The sequence below is a fragment of the Macaca fascicularis genome, chromosome 16 (genome assembly GCF_037993035.2).
Source record: "Macaca fascicularis isolate 582-1 chromosome 16, T2T-MFA8v1.1".
In the NCBI taxonomy this organism is placed as follows: domain Eukaryota; kingdom Metazoa; phylum Chordata; class Mammalia; order Primates; family Cercopithecidae; genus Macaca; species Macaca fascicularis.
In genome coordinates, this window is record NC_088390.1 from 81259340 (window position 1) to 81273943 (window position 14604).

Sequence of the window (14604 nt, forward strand, 5' to 3'; positions counted from 1 at the left end):
CACAAACACACACACACACACACACACACACACACACACACACACAGAATACCAATGTCCATTTCCTTGGTTTTGATATTGAACGACACTTAGATAAATGTGACTATTGGGCCAAACTGGATGAAGGCTACACCAGACCTCTCTGTTCTATTTTTGCAAGGCCTGTGAATCTATAATTTTTTTTTTTTTTTTTTTGAGATGGAGTCTCGCTCTGTTGCCCAGGCTGGGTGCAGTGGCCGGATCTCAGCTCACTGCAAGCTCCGCCTCCCGGGTTTACGCCATTCTCCTGCCTCAGCCTCCCGAGTAGCTGGGACTACAGGTGCCCGCCACCTCGCCCAGCTAGTTTTTATGTATTTTTTAGTAGAGACGGGGTTTCACCGTGTTAGCCAGGATGGTCTCGATCTCCTGACCTCGTGATCCGCCCATCTCGGCCTCCCAAAGTGCTGGGATTACAGGCTTGAGCCACCGTGCCTGGCCAAATCTATAATTATTTTTAAAAAAGCGTTTTACAAAAGTATATTTTTGTACTGCAAATCTGAGTTTTCCCTCCAAATAAATATTAAAGATTAAAAAAATAAGAAGTCGTAGTTGAACTTAGGCAACTGTAAAGGTAAACTGAGGCTGGAGCCAAACCGGGAACAAAGACACAAGGCAAATGGCAGTGAGAATAGCCTTTTATTAGGACTCGCGGGCGAGGTTCCTCGGTCCAAAGGTGTGGGCCAAGGAAGTGGCGCTGAGGGAGGAGGGTAGGGGCTTCTTATAGCCCGAGAGGTAGGGAAGCTGGTTGTGCAAACAGGGCCTGGGGGGTCTTGAAACTACTAGGGCAGGAGTTGAGTAAGGGTCATGAGGAAGGGGTCTTTGGAAACTGTCAACCGAAACTGCTGTTTACGAACTTGCGGAATGCAGGTGAGCTGCAGGTCATGGGGGAGTGTGGTTGCCCAGCCAGAACTCTGACGCATGTAGGTCTGCGGGTGTGTACAAGGGTGAAGGGAGTCTTTAACAAAAGGCCTGCTACGCCGGGTAACGCCGCCATGTTGGGTCTAGATTCCTGCCTAACAGCAACAACCCTCGAGGTTTGCGTGGGAACAGACAGAGAGAAGGTTGGAGAGACAGCTCAGAGGGTAATGACCACACTGAACTTCCATGAGAAGAGAACGTTCCAGGATCACGACTTAGGTGGGGGGAGGGCGGTTCCTGACCCTGTTTCCACCCCCACAAGAGCCCTAAAGGAAGCCGATGGCATTCCCCTATGAGGCGCCCCTCCCCCAGGGCAGAGCTCCGGTCCAGCAGCTGTGGTTCCACCCCTGCAGCCTGAAGCCGACTTCACAAGGAGGATTTGAAGAGGAGACCCTGGAGCTTAGGAGCTGGCATGGTCTGTTCCCTCCCACTGAGGGGAGCATCTTGGATTGTGAGTGACATGCAGGAGAGTCCCTAAAGCCGTCTGATTTCAGGAGTTAATCTTTCCCAAGCTTCGGGGCTTAAATTACGGGGACCTGCCCAGCCCACACTGCCCCCCACCTTCCCGTGGCCATCTGAGCACAGCACAGTGCCCCTCATTGGCAGTCCCCAAGAACACGCCCGGCAGTCCCCATGGTGATCCAGGACAGGGCTGGGCAGGCACTCTCGCTGGGGAAGGCCAGGGTTATCAGTGGCAGGAGAGAAGGTCAGCGTGAGGCTACCTGGAGGGATAGAACTTTCCTATGTGGAACACAAATGGGTCTTCGGAGGTTGGATACTTTAGGAGAGAAACAACAGCCTGGAGTGGAAGCCTCCGCCTCCAACCTGTCTGCCCCTCCCCCAGATCCGACGGCCTAGCCTGGAGCTGATAAACCCTGAGACAAGCCCAGCAAAAGCTGGGCGCCCAGGAGAGCCAATGATACTCAGTTAATGCCTGAGGCTGCAGCATTTGCCAAACAGCAAAAGGAGCCCAGGGCCTGTGGCTGCATTATTCTGCAGTGATGATGTCTCCTGAGCGTCAAGGTTTGGGAAAAGCACAGATACTCCACAAGGAAGGATCCTAACAGAGAAGGCACCAAGACATGGGAGGAGAGTCAGAGATCCAGGAAGGTTCCCGGGGCATCCTCTGAGGTCCCAGGCAGCAAGAACGTGTCCTCTGCGCCCGGCAGAGGCCCAGAGGCCACAGCACCTAACCCCCCAACATATACACAGCCCCATTGAGATTTGCAACCTTGCAGTTAAACAAACAAACATGACAGGCCGGGCGCAGTGGCTCATGCCTGTAATCCCAGCACTTGGGGAGGCTGAGGCAGGTGGCTCACCTGAGGTCAGGAGTTCAAGACCAGCCTGGTCAACATAGTGAAATCCTATCTCTACAAAAATACAAAAAAAAAAAAAAAAATTAGCCGGACATGATGGCGGGTGCCTATAATCCCAACTACTAGGGAGGCTGAGGTAGGAGAATCACTTGAACCCTGGAGGTGGAGGTTGCAGTGAGCCGAGACCGTGTCATTGCACTCCAGCCTGGGCAACAGAGCGAGACTCAGTCTCAAAAAAAAAAAAAAAAATGACAAATAAAGCAAACAACAACTGCTAACCCTTTCCTTGCAGCTGACCACGTCAACTCCAGAGAAAGAAAGTGAAGATCATACTGGTGGAGCGTGTCAGCACCAGGCTCTCTGTTAAGGTCTGCACTGTTTCGTTTAATTCACTTGCTGGCCTCATGAGGGAGGTCATGTTATTTCTTCTGCTTATCAGGTGAGGAAACTGACACTTAGATGTTGAATTAAGTAACTTGCTCAAGGTCTGGGCAGCCAGTGGGGCTGGGATTCCAACCATGGCTTCAAAGGCTGGTCTTGAACTCCTGACCTCAGGTGATCCTCCCGCCTCGGCCTCCCAAAGTGCTGGGAGTACAGGCGTGAGCCCCAGACACTGCCACCCTGTGTGGCAGACAAGACCAGCACCCTCCTCCAGCAGTGCACTTGCCTCACCAATGCCAGCCAGACTGGGGAGACAGGTACGCCCCTTCCCCCACACTGGGAACTGGACCCTCCCCAGAGGGTAGCTGGAGGGCACCTGTGGGATGAAAAAATCAGACGCATCTCACTCTCCCACGTAGGTTAGTCAGAGGCTTGAGTGATAAACTACTCGGGCCCTGTTCCTCAGCCCACTGCAGTCCACCAGACAGGGGTGATGACACGAGGCAGGAGCCAAGCCTTCCCTCCCCAGCTTCAAGGGGGCTGGCAGGCCTGAACCTGGTTCCCTGGACAACTCAGGGTCATCTCAGCAAATATTGATGGAAGAATATTGCCAAGAGCTCAAGTCTGTGCCAGGAACTGAAGAGTCAAAGAGGCACAGATGAAGCCACTGGGTTTACAGGGACAAGACAGCATTCACAAGCAGAATACAGCCCTGAGGCTACCGGGGTATCTCATGCGTGCTGGGTGTCGGCTAGAGCACTCCAGTAGAGAAGCCCAGGAAGGCTTCTCAGAGGAGGTGTCCTTGGCCTCCTGCGTTCATTTGGCACACATGATAGCTACTGTGTGGGTGTAGCACTTTGGTGGGTATCAGATTCACCTGTAGAACTTCGTAAAAACACAGTGGCCTGAGTCCTCTTCTCCAGCAAGCCTGGGCCTCCAGATCATTCTGCTACACACCGAAGTTTGAGAAGCACTAGATCACCTCTGTGCAATAAACCCTTACAGCCAAGCAGTCCCAAATTCTCAGTACCTGCTCCTCATTCTCAGCTGCCTCCAGGCTCCTGGTACTCAGTACAGCTTTTTTTTTTTTTTTTTTTTTTTTTTTTGAAACACAGTCTCACTCTATCTCAGCCTCCCGAGTAACTGGGACTACAGGCGCCCGCCACCACGCCCGGCTAATTTGTTGTATTTTTAGTAGAGACGGGGTTTCATCATGTTAGCCAGGATGGTCTCGATCTCCTGACCTCGTGATCTGCCCACCTCGGCCTCCCAAAGTGCTGGGATTACAGGCGTGAGCCACCACGCCTGGCCAATGTTTTGTTTCTTAAACTGGGTTCTAGTTAACCTTGAGTGTTCAGTTTGTAAAACTTCACCATGCTATACTGTTAGGGTAGATGCATTTTTCTGTCTAGGTGTTATATTTTAATTACAACAATTTTATATTTTCTTTTTTTTTTTTTTTTTGAGACGGAGTCTCGCTCTGTCGCCCAGGCTAGAGTGCAATGGCTGGATCTCAGCTCACTGCAAGCTCCGCCTCCCGGGTTCACGCCATTCTCCTGCCTCAGCCTCCTGAGTAGCTGGGACTACAGGCGCCCGCCACCTCGCCCGGCTAGTTTTTTGTATTTTTCAGTAGAGACGGGGTTTCACCATGTTAGCCAGGATGGTCTTGATCTCCTGACCTCGTGATCCACCCATCTCGGCCTCCCAAAGTGCTGGGATTACAGGCTTGAGCCACCGCGCCTGGCCAACAATTTTATATTTTCAATTGGTAATCACTTTTTTTTTTTAATTTTATTTATGTATTTTGAGATGGAGGCTCATTCTGTTGCCCAGGCTGGAGTGCAGTGGTGCAATCTCGGCTCACTGCAACCTCTGTCTCCCGATTCTCCTGCCTCAGCCTCCCCCAGTAGCTGGGATTACAGGCATGTACCACCACGCCCAGCTAATTTTTTTGTGTGTTTTGTGTTTCTATTAGAGACGGGGTTTCACTATGTTGGCCAGGCTGGCTCGAACTCCTGACCTCAAATGATTCGCCCACCTCAGACTCCCAAAGTGGTGGGATTACAGGCGTGAGCTACCTTGCCCAGTCGGTAATTGCCTTTTGTAGAGGTATAAATCAGAAGGTAAAATCACCCCTAAACCCAGCACAGTGGAGCACGGGAAGGCAGCGTGGGGCTGGCCTATGAGTTCCCTCGGCCATGGGATCGGCATGAGTGTGGGTGGGTGGCAGAGCAGCCAACCTACCCCTGCCAGCTGCCCCCAGAGTCTGAGTGACAGCCCCCAACTCCTCTCTATCCCTTTGTCATCTTGTCCTGACCTCTTAGCCATTGGTACCCCCATCCCTGCCTCGGGATCCTGCTCACAAAGTGAGGCTGAATTGTCAAGTCTGGGACGAGGCGCTTTGGACGGCAGGCCTGCACTCACTGGGGCTCCCTGCTTCCGTGTTTCCCAACAGGCCCTGGAGGCCTAGTAAGCAGGCCTAGGCAGGCTCCTTAGCCTCTGCCCACAGTGGCAGAAACAGCCAGGGGCTGCCGACTCTCCCAGCTACCCTCCCCTAGACTTACCTTTACCCCCACCCAAGTCCTCATCTGTCTGCACAAGACTCAGCATATGTGAAGAGCACAGCGGGGTTTTGGAGTCAGGCACGCTTAGTAGCTGTGTGACCTTGCATGAGTTACTCAACCTCTCTGAGCCTTGGTAGCTTCATAGACACTAAAAAACAGACATTTAAAGAAGTGAGATAGGCCAGGCACGGTGGTTCACGCCTGTAATCCCAGCACTTTGGGAGGCTGAGGTGGGCAGATCACAAGGTCAGGAATTCGAGACCAGCCTGGTGAAACCCTGTCTCTACTAAACATATAACAACAACAACAAAATTAGCCAAGCGTGGTGGCGGGCGCCTGTAATCCCAGCTACTCGGGAGGCTGAGGCAGGAGAACTGCTTGAACCTGGGAGGCAGAGGTTGCAGTGAGCTGAGATTGCGCCACTGCACTCCAGTCTGGGCAACAGAGCGAGACTCCATCTCTAAATAAATAAATAAATAAATAAATAAATAAGTGAGATAAATGTGAATGGGAGTTTACCATTTTCTTCTTGTGCCCCAGTGGATTGATGTGCACCCCCACACTGGAGACCACTCCAAACTTCTGACAATCATAAGATATTTTAGATCTTAGGCTATCAAAGTAAAGTAGTCTGGAGCCTAAGGTCTAAATTGCTCGGCTTGGCATTTGAAGGCCTCCAAGTTCCAGCTCCGTCTCCAAATACCCTCCTGCTTGGGCTGGAGTGACTGCTCACTGATCTCTGACCCACGGATAAGTGCTGCCCTTTCTCCCCTCCAGGTCTTTCTTCCCAGGGTAACTGTCTCTACTCCTATCCCCCAAGCAAGCTCCACCCATCCTCTGGGTTTCTGGCAACATCAGCCGCCACTGCAAAGCTCTTCTAATATTTTCGTGTATTTCATTCATCCTATTTTACTGAGCACCTACTATGTACCAGGCACTCCACCTTTCACCGTTCATCCTTCCCCTCCTCTGACCTCATACCCACTACCAGCTAGTGGTATTGGTGGTATTGGTATAGACGTCACACATTACCTCACAATGAGCACTCCTGGACACTGTGATCCAGCCACAGGATTCAAGCTGTTCCCCTGCGTGCACTGTCTGCTTGTATCAGTCAGGATAACCAACATTAGCTGTTATAACAAACAACCCCAACATCTCAGTGGCCAAACACAATACAATACAGATTTATTCTTTTTTTTTTTTTTTTTTTTTTTTGAGACGGAGTCTCGCTCTGTCGCCCAGGCTGGAGTGCAGTGGCAGGATCTCGGCTCATTGCAAGCTCCGCCCCCCAGGTTCACGCCATTCTCCTGCCTCAGCCTCCCGAGTAGCTGGGACTACAGACGCCCGCCACCTCGCCCGGCTAGTTTTCTTGTATTTTTTAGTAGAGACGGGGTTTCACCGTGTTAGCCAGGATGGTCTCGATCTCCTGACCTCGTGATCCGCCCGTCTCGGCCTCCCAAAGTGCTGGGATTACAGGCTTGAGCCACCGCGCCCGGCCTACAGATTTATTCTTGCTCACATCACCATCCAATTTCAGGTTCCTTACATCTGTGATGCCTCCTCCAACACAGGGCTGCCACAGGATTGCCAGGGGATGGGAAAGGAGAGCATGGGAAGGTAGTTTTAGGTCCAGGTCTGGAAATGGCACACATCACTTCCATCCACACTCCACTGGCCAGAATCCAGGTATATAGTCCCAGCCACAGGCCAGCTTGGAACTGTGGACTTTCTGTGTACCCAGGAAGAAGTTGCATAAAGGAGTGTATAGCCAGCCTCTTCCCCGTAACCAACTGCACTGTGAGCTTCCAAAAGGCAAGGATCCTTCCCACGCCTTCCTGATGTCTCCCTGAATCTCCTCCATAACTTCCAATCGGCCTGCTTCCCAGTGCATACCACCCACCCATCATGCCCAGCACACTGCCCTGTACCCAGCTGGTGCTCAGTATTTACCAGCTGATGGATAGACTAGTGTGAGTTGAAACAGGCTGACTGAAGGAGAAGAGCATAGGACTTGGTGGAGAGACAGGTCCTTCCTGTTCTTTGGATGACACAGCTTCCCAGACCTCACACTGGGAAGGTGCTTAGTAGGTGCTCATAGTAGGTGCTGGCACATAGTAGGTGCTCAGTAAGCGTTTGCTGACTATGTGAATAGACAGACACATGGAATGATGAGGAGAACAGGCCCAAGAGAATGAAGGAGGTGGTAAAAGGTTTGAAAAAGTGTTCAATGGTGGAAAAGACTCGGGTCCAAAGTCGAGACAAACATGCCTTCCCAAACCTTACCTGGACGGGGAGGTGGTGCCCTCCTCCCCAGCCCCAACAGACTGGGGGCATCTGGGCCTACTCAGGCCACAACAGTGGGGCAGGATGTGTCAGATGAGCCAGGGCTTGGCCTTCCTGGGCCCTCTGGAGTTCCCCATCCTGGGGCAGTGATGATCCCTCCTTTCTGTGATTTGGATCTTTATTTGTTGGGGTTCACTGGGGTTAATTATTGTTGTGGTTGGATAGGGTGGTAGGAAGGGCCCCACCCTGGCCCAGGGCCTGGAGGAGAATCCCAAGTGTCAGATGAGTCTGGAGACCTGGAGGGCTGGTACCAGGGCTCAGGGGTGGCACTGGATGGCTTAAGAAGGTGCCTCCTGCCAGCAATTTAACCGTCTCTATGCCCCGAGCCTAGGTGGCTGAGTCTTTAACCTTTCCTTGTACCTCTTCCATTCATGCCACCCTCCCAATCATCAAAGCCCGAGTGAGGCCCAGCTCCATAAAGCAACTGGCATTATTCACAGGGGTGGGGCTGGGCAAGCTGCAGGAGAAGTGGCCTGGCCTGTGGCTCAGATCCTGGCCAGCTGGGGGTAGGACCGGCACCCTGAGATACCCTGGCTCCAGTAGGGCAGGGCCACATCTGCTGCATCTCAGCATCAGCCACACCTCTTAGGACCCTTGGCCTTCTGCTGCGACCCCAAAGCCTGCATCTGGTGCTCCCAGGCAGCTGCTTTCCTGTGGGGACGAAGCCAGGTTAGTAGTGGCCCAGCGAGGCAGGGCAGGGGAGGGACGGGAGGGATGGAGCGAGCCAGCCTCTAGCTGGCAGGGGCTTACTGAGGCGCCAAGGACTGTCAGCCTCTCCTCACCTTGCAAGAAGGGAAACTGAGGACTGAGCCCCAGGGTTACTCTCCTAGCTGCATAGCAAGTTAGATCCTTGGCAACCCAGGGCTGGGGTTGTGAGCAGTGTAGACGCTGTTCCACTTGGTCTCTCCTCTGCGTCAGATCAGCACCACAGTCCCTTGTGTGAGTGGCTTCGGGATGTAGATGAGCCCAAAGGATGTGTGTTGGGCCTGGTGGGACCAGTGCCAGAGCTGGGAGGGGAGTGAAGGCTGTGATTCCTGCACAGTGCGAAGGCACCCAAAACAGAGTCTAGAGCAGGACTCTGGATCAGACACACCCAGGTTCTAGTCCTTGCTGTGTGACCTTCGGTAAGTCTTTTAACCTCTCTGAGCCTCGGTTTTCTGAGAGGGTGATTTGGAGTGGATGAGGGTGATGTTACCCACGTCATCGGATCACCGGGGAGAGCAATGACATCATTTCTGTACTGTGGATATCGTGGGCCACGGCAGGGCACGTGCTCGTGGTAGATGTCACTATATCATAGAGTTATCATAAATATAACATGATTGTGATGATTGTGATACTGAGTTGTTTAATTTAAATCTAGCATATATTGCTACTGATAATAACAATGATAGATTGTTTTGGTTTCCAGCAGGAAAGGAGCCGGAACATGCACATGCTCTATTTCCTCTCCTCTTCGCCCATGTCTTCCCTCGAGGGCTGGGGGGCCAGGCGAGTGGTGTTCCTTTTCAGCCCCGCGCTGTAATACTAAACAGGCTGTGCAAGGCTGTGGTGGGCGCAGAAAGGGTGGCTTGGGGGCAAACCAGTCTTTCAGTTCTCTCTGACACCAGCTCAGGGCTGCCCAGGCCTGGCTGATGCCCACTGAGCCCTCCCCATCCCCAGATTCCCATCCACCAGGTCCCTGGGCTGCTCCTCCTCCCACTGGGCATTGAGCCCTGAGCTAAGCGCTTTACATTCATGCTCACAACTGGCCTACAATGCGGGGGAGGCGTTCAATCATCCCCACTCACAGATGGAAACACTGAGGTTTAGAAAGTTGAGCTGGCCTTTCCAGGAAGTAGCAGAGCTATGCACTCAAACTGGACACCCCTGCCGAGGGGGAGAGCCCACCCAGGCCCCTCAGCACCCTAGTGCCCCAAGAGGTAGACTTGCCTCCGCCCCATCCCATCAGTTCTTCTCCCACTACAGCCCACACTATCCCCCAGGGCTGGGACCCCCAACAAGCCAGTCACCCAGAGAGAGGGTGAGGGAATCTCTCTGTAGAAACCCCCAGTTCAGGGTGAGGGTGGGGCGAGGGAAGGTGGGGTGTCCAGGAACTTCAATCTTCCAGTCTAAAGGAACCGGGGCCCTAAAGATAGATACCAAGGAAGAGGAGGAATCTAAAAATAGACTCCAGATGAAAGTGATGGAGCCCTCTGTGGGCGCACACCCGCACACACGTGCACACACACACCCCTCTTCTGGGAAACTTGGAGGCACTGAATCAAAGACAAATGAGCAAAATCACAGACACACACTCAGCTCACAAATAAACACAACCAGCCAGCGTGGCGGCTCACGCTTGTAATCCCTACACTTTGGGAGGCCGAGGCAGGCGGATCACTTGAGGTCAGGAGTTCGAGACCAGCCTGGCCAACATGGTGAAACCCCATCTCTGTTAAAAAAAAAAAAATACAAAAAGTTAGCTGGGCATGGTGGCGGGGGTGCCTGTAATCCCAGCTACTCAGGAGGCTGAGGCAGGAGAATCACTTGAACCTGGGAGGTGGAGGTTGCAGTGAGCCGAGATGGCGCCATTGCACTCTAGCCTGGGTGACAGAGCCAGACTTTGTCTCAAAATAAAAAATAAACACAACTTTCCAGGAAAGCTCTGACCCACTGCACCCACCCCATGCTCACAGAGATGAACATGTCCCCACCCATGCTACACACACACACACACACAGGCTGCACAGGCACACATGTGCACACATGAGCATAGAGCCGCAGTGGTGTATCCAGAGGAGGGAGGTGCCCAGGGACAGAGGGAGAGGAGAGGCAGCGAGTCCTGCCCGTCTCCCACCGCACCTCCCCATGTCCCACCAGTTGAGCCCGTGTCCCTGGCCTGTTCCTGGCAGCCCCTGTGCCAGGTAGGAGCCTGGAGAGATGGTTTGGTGAATGGGGTGGGAGAAGGCTGGGGCTGCCATGGAAAGAGCCAGAGTTTGAGGTTCAAATCCCACAGCCCCGACATTCTGCACTCCAAGGTTCAGAGAAATGACTTAACCTGCCTGAGCGCAGTTTCCTTATCAGATAGGCAGGTCAATGAGACCGCTCTCATGGGCTTGCCGTACCTGGTATGTAGAAGGTGCTAGATACATGTTTTGAGAAGGCATCTAGCAGCCTGGAGCAATGTAGTTTGGACCAGACTGTACATCCCAGCCTATGCACCTCCTAGCGGGTCATTTGCCATCCCCCACCTGAACCTCAGTTGCCGAATGTATAAAATGGGGCTAGTCAGTGATGCCTCTGCCTCGTCTATCTCGGACCACTGTGGTGAGGCTCGAAAAAATGACCCTGTGAGGAGTGGTTTGGTCCTGTGGGGGAGCCCCATGGGGCAGTGATGTTGGGGGCCAGGGAATCGCTGGCAGCTACCGTTTCCCCCATCCTCTCTCCTCCATGAGAACACCCCTCCCCCACCCGCCAGGGCACCCACCAGCTATCGTTTGGGGTCCAGTGGAGAAACTGCCCCAGGGTGTGCATTTCCAGAGTAGGGAACGGCTCCAGCCAGAGTGGTGTTGGAGGCCGGAGCTGGGGGATACATTTTCATATGGGGGTTGGAAGGATTGCTCCCTGGAATTGCCTAGGACCCATCTGCTGAGCAGCTCAGCCAACCACAAATGCAAGGAACACCCCATGGCCAGTCTCAGACCAACAACAACTATGACCATTATTAACTAGTGCGTACTAAATACCAGGGAGTGCGCTGAGTGCTATCTGTGCATCATCATTTCACCCTCCTAATAACCGATGGGGTTCATGCTGTTATTATAATACCTATTTTTACATATCATGAAACAGACTCAGAGAGGCTGGGTAACTTACCCAAGGCCACACAGCTAGAAAAGGGTGGAGCCAGTTTTGCTGCCCAAATCTGGCTGTCCCCTGAGTCCTGCCACCTCCCATACAACCTGGGCCAATCTCAGAGAAGGTCACAGACAGAGCATACACTGGAGGGACGGGGTGCCATGCTGTTGGGGACTGGTCATAACATGGGGACAGAAGGTAGCGGGCACTATCAGGAGACCTAGTGCTGCTTTGCCCACTGGCGAGTCAGTGACCTTTGGCCAGCCCCTTCCCCTCTGGGCCTCAGTCACCTGTCTGTAAAATGAGAGGGTTGGGCCACGTCCCCTGGAGGCCCTCTCTGCCTCTGATTCACTCCACCACCCCACCTCCAGGAAGTTGATCATCTCATGTCTCATGTAGGATGTGTTCATTTCACAGCTGTCTAACCAAGGCTTCTTAACCGATGAGGTCACCAGACCTCTCTCCATGAGCTACCTGGGGTATGAGCAAAATTGCATATGAGTGTGTGTGCACAATTTGCATTTTTCTAGGAAAAGTGTCCATATTTTCACCAGAGTCTAATCCCAAAAGGCTGAGAACCATTAATTATTCTAATCTTCTTATTTTATTTTATTTTTTGTTTTTGAGACTGAGTCTTGCTGTTGCCCAGGCTGGAGTGCAGTGGCGCAGTCTTGGTTCACTGCAGCCTCCGCCTCTCAGGTTCATGCGATTCTCGTTCCTCAGTCTTCCAAGTAGCTGGGATTACAGGTGCCTGCCACCATACCTGGCTAATTTTTGTCTTTTTAGTAGAGATGGAGTGTCACCATGTTGGTCAGGCTAGTCTTGAACCTCCTGACCTCAAGTGATCCACCTGCCTCGGCCTCCCAAAGTGCTGGGATTATAGGCATGAGCCACCACGCCTGGTCTTTTTTTTTTTTGAGACAGGGTTTCATTCTGTTGCCCAGATTGGAGTACAATGGTGCAATCATAGCTCACTGCAGCCTTGACCTCCCCAGCTCAAGCAATCCTCCCACCTCAGCCTCTTGAGTAGCTGGGACCACAGGCGCACACCACCAACCAGGTTAATTTTTCAATGTTTTGTAGAGATAGGGTCTTGCCATGTTGCCCAGGCTGGTCTGGAACTTCTGGGTTCAAACAATCCACTCACCTCTACCTCCCAAAGTGCTAAAATGTCCCTGTTCTTCTTTTTATTTTTCTTTTCTTTTTTTTTTTTTTTTTTTTTTTGAGACGGAGTCTCACTGTTGCCCAGGCTGGAGTGCAGTGGCGCAATCTCGGCTCACTGCAAGCTCCGCCTCCCGGGTTCACGCCATTCTCCTGCCTCAGCCTCCCAAGTAGCTGGGACTACAGGCGCCCGCCACCACAGCAGGCTAATTTTTTGTATTTTTAGTAGAGACAGGGTTTCACCATGTTAACCAGGATGGTCTCCATCTCCTCACCTCGTGAATGTCCCTATTCTTGATGTAAACTTTTAGGGAAACGAGTCACAAAAGTTGAGTCCCTACCATATAATGTTCTTCTCTTCGCTTGTGTTGAACATCCCCACAGGCTCCCTGGAGCAGCTCCTGCTCCTGGCACCGCAGGCTTCCGCCCTCGAGCCACACTGACCCACAGAGCCCCTCATCCCGCTGCCTCCAGTTCATCTCTGCCAGGATGCTGAAGTGCCCGTCGGCTCTCTGTCTTGTCATTCCTCACGCCTGTGTCTTCTTCTGGACCATCCCGGCAAGGACCAGTGAGTCTTTCATGAGGTGGGTGCAGTGACCAGGATGGCCAGCAGAGGCCGCACGGAGATGCGCCCCCAGGGCATGGCAGGTGGAATCCTGTTGTGTTGGTGCACTTGGCAGCCTGAGTGTGAGGACAGCATGGCGGCAGCCAGAGACTCGCATTTTGGGTCTGACTCTTCCCCTCTGTGGGCCTCAGTTTTTTCTTTTTTTTTTTTTTTTTTGACACGGAGTCTCGCTCTGTCGCCCAGGCTGGAGTGCAGTGGCCGGATCTCAGCTCACTGCAAGCTCCGCCTCCCGGGTTCACGCCATTCTCCTGCCTCAGCCTCCCGAGTAGCTGGGACTACAGGCGCCCGCCACCTCGCCCGGCTAGTTTTTTTTGTATTTTTTAGTAGAGACGGGGTTTCACCGTGTTAGCCAGGATGGTCTCGATCTCCTGACCTCGTGATCCGCCCGTCTCGGCCTCCCAAAGTGCTGGGATTACAGGCTTGAGCCACCGCGCCCGGCCTTTTTTTTTTTTTTTTTTTTTTTTTTTTTTTGAGACGGAGTCTCGCTCTGTCGCCCAGGCTGGAGTGCAGTGGCCGGATCTCAGCTCACTGCAAGCTCCGCCTCCCGGGTTCACGCCATTCTCCTGCCTCAGCCTCCCGAGTAGCTGGGACTACAGGCGCCCGCCACCGCGCCCGGCTAAGTTTTTTTTGTATTTTTAGTAGAGACGGGGTTTCACCGTGTTAGCCAGGATGGTCTCGATCTCCTGACCTCGTGATCCACCCGTCTCGGCCTCCCAAAGTGCTGGGATTACAGGCTTGAGCCACCGCGCCCGGCCGGGCCTCAGTTTTTTCATCTGTAAAGTGGAGAGAGGTGGCTTGGAACCCCTGGATGGTTGCTAGGCAACTTTGCTGCATCAACATCCTGGGGGCCTTTCTGATTGATGCTGGGGGAAGGGAACTGTCTTGAACTCCCTTTGGCAGAAAAAATTCGCCCAGCAGCCTTAGGCAATGGAGCAAGATTACTCCAGGGCCCTTCCTCAGACGTGACTGAGAAAACAGAGCCCACTAGGCACCAGCTTACAGAGGGGACTCACCCCTGGGAGAAAGCAGGGCTTCAAATCAGGCTGCCCATGAGCTGCCTGTGGTGATGTGGGACATGGAGACCCCTCTGGGCCTCCGGAGGGCCCTCATGGAGACCCCTCTGGAGGCCCAGAGCCCAGGTGACGGGCGGCAGCCTCCTGGAGTACGTTTCTGCCCATCTCTGGAAAAGCCCAGGCAGGCCTTGGTGGGAAGAGAGAACACGCACCCTCCTGCCCTCCACAGCTGCAGACCCTGGCAACAAGCCTGGAGGCTCAGTCATCCTCCTTGCTCGGGGGGACTCTCCTGCCCTAGTTCTCAGCCCTGCCTCTCCACCAGCTCCTCATTCTGGACTGAGCTAGGAGAGCAGGGTAAAGGCCTAGGGATCTCTTCAAAGATGCATAGCATGGGGGCT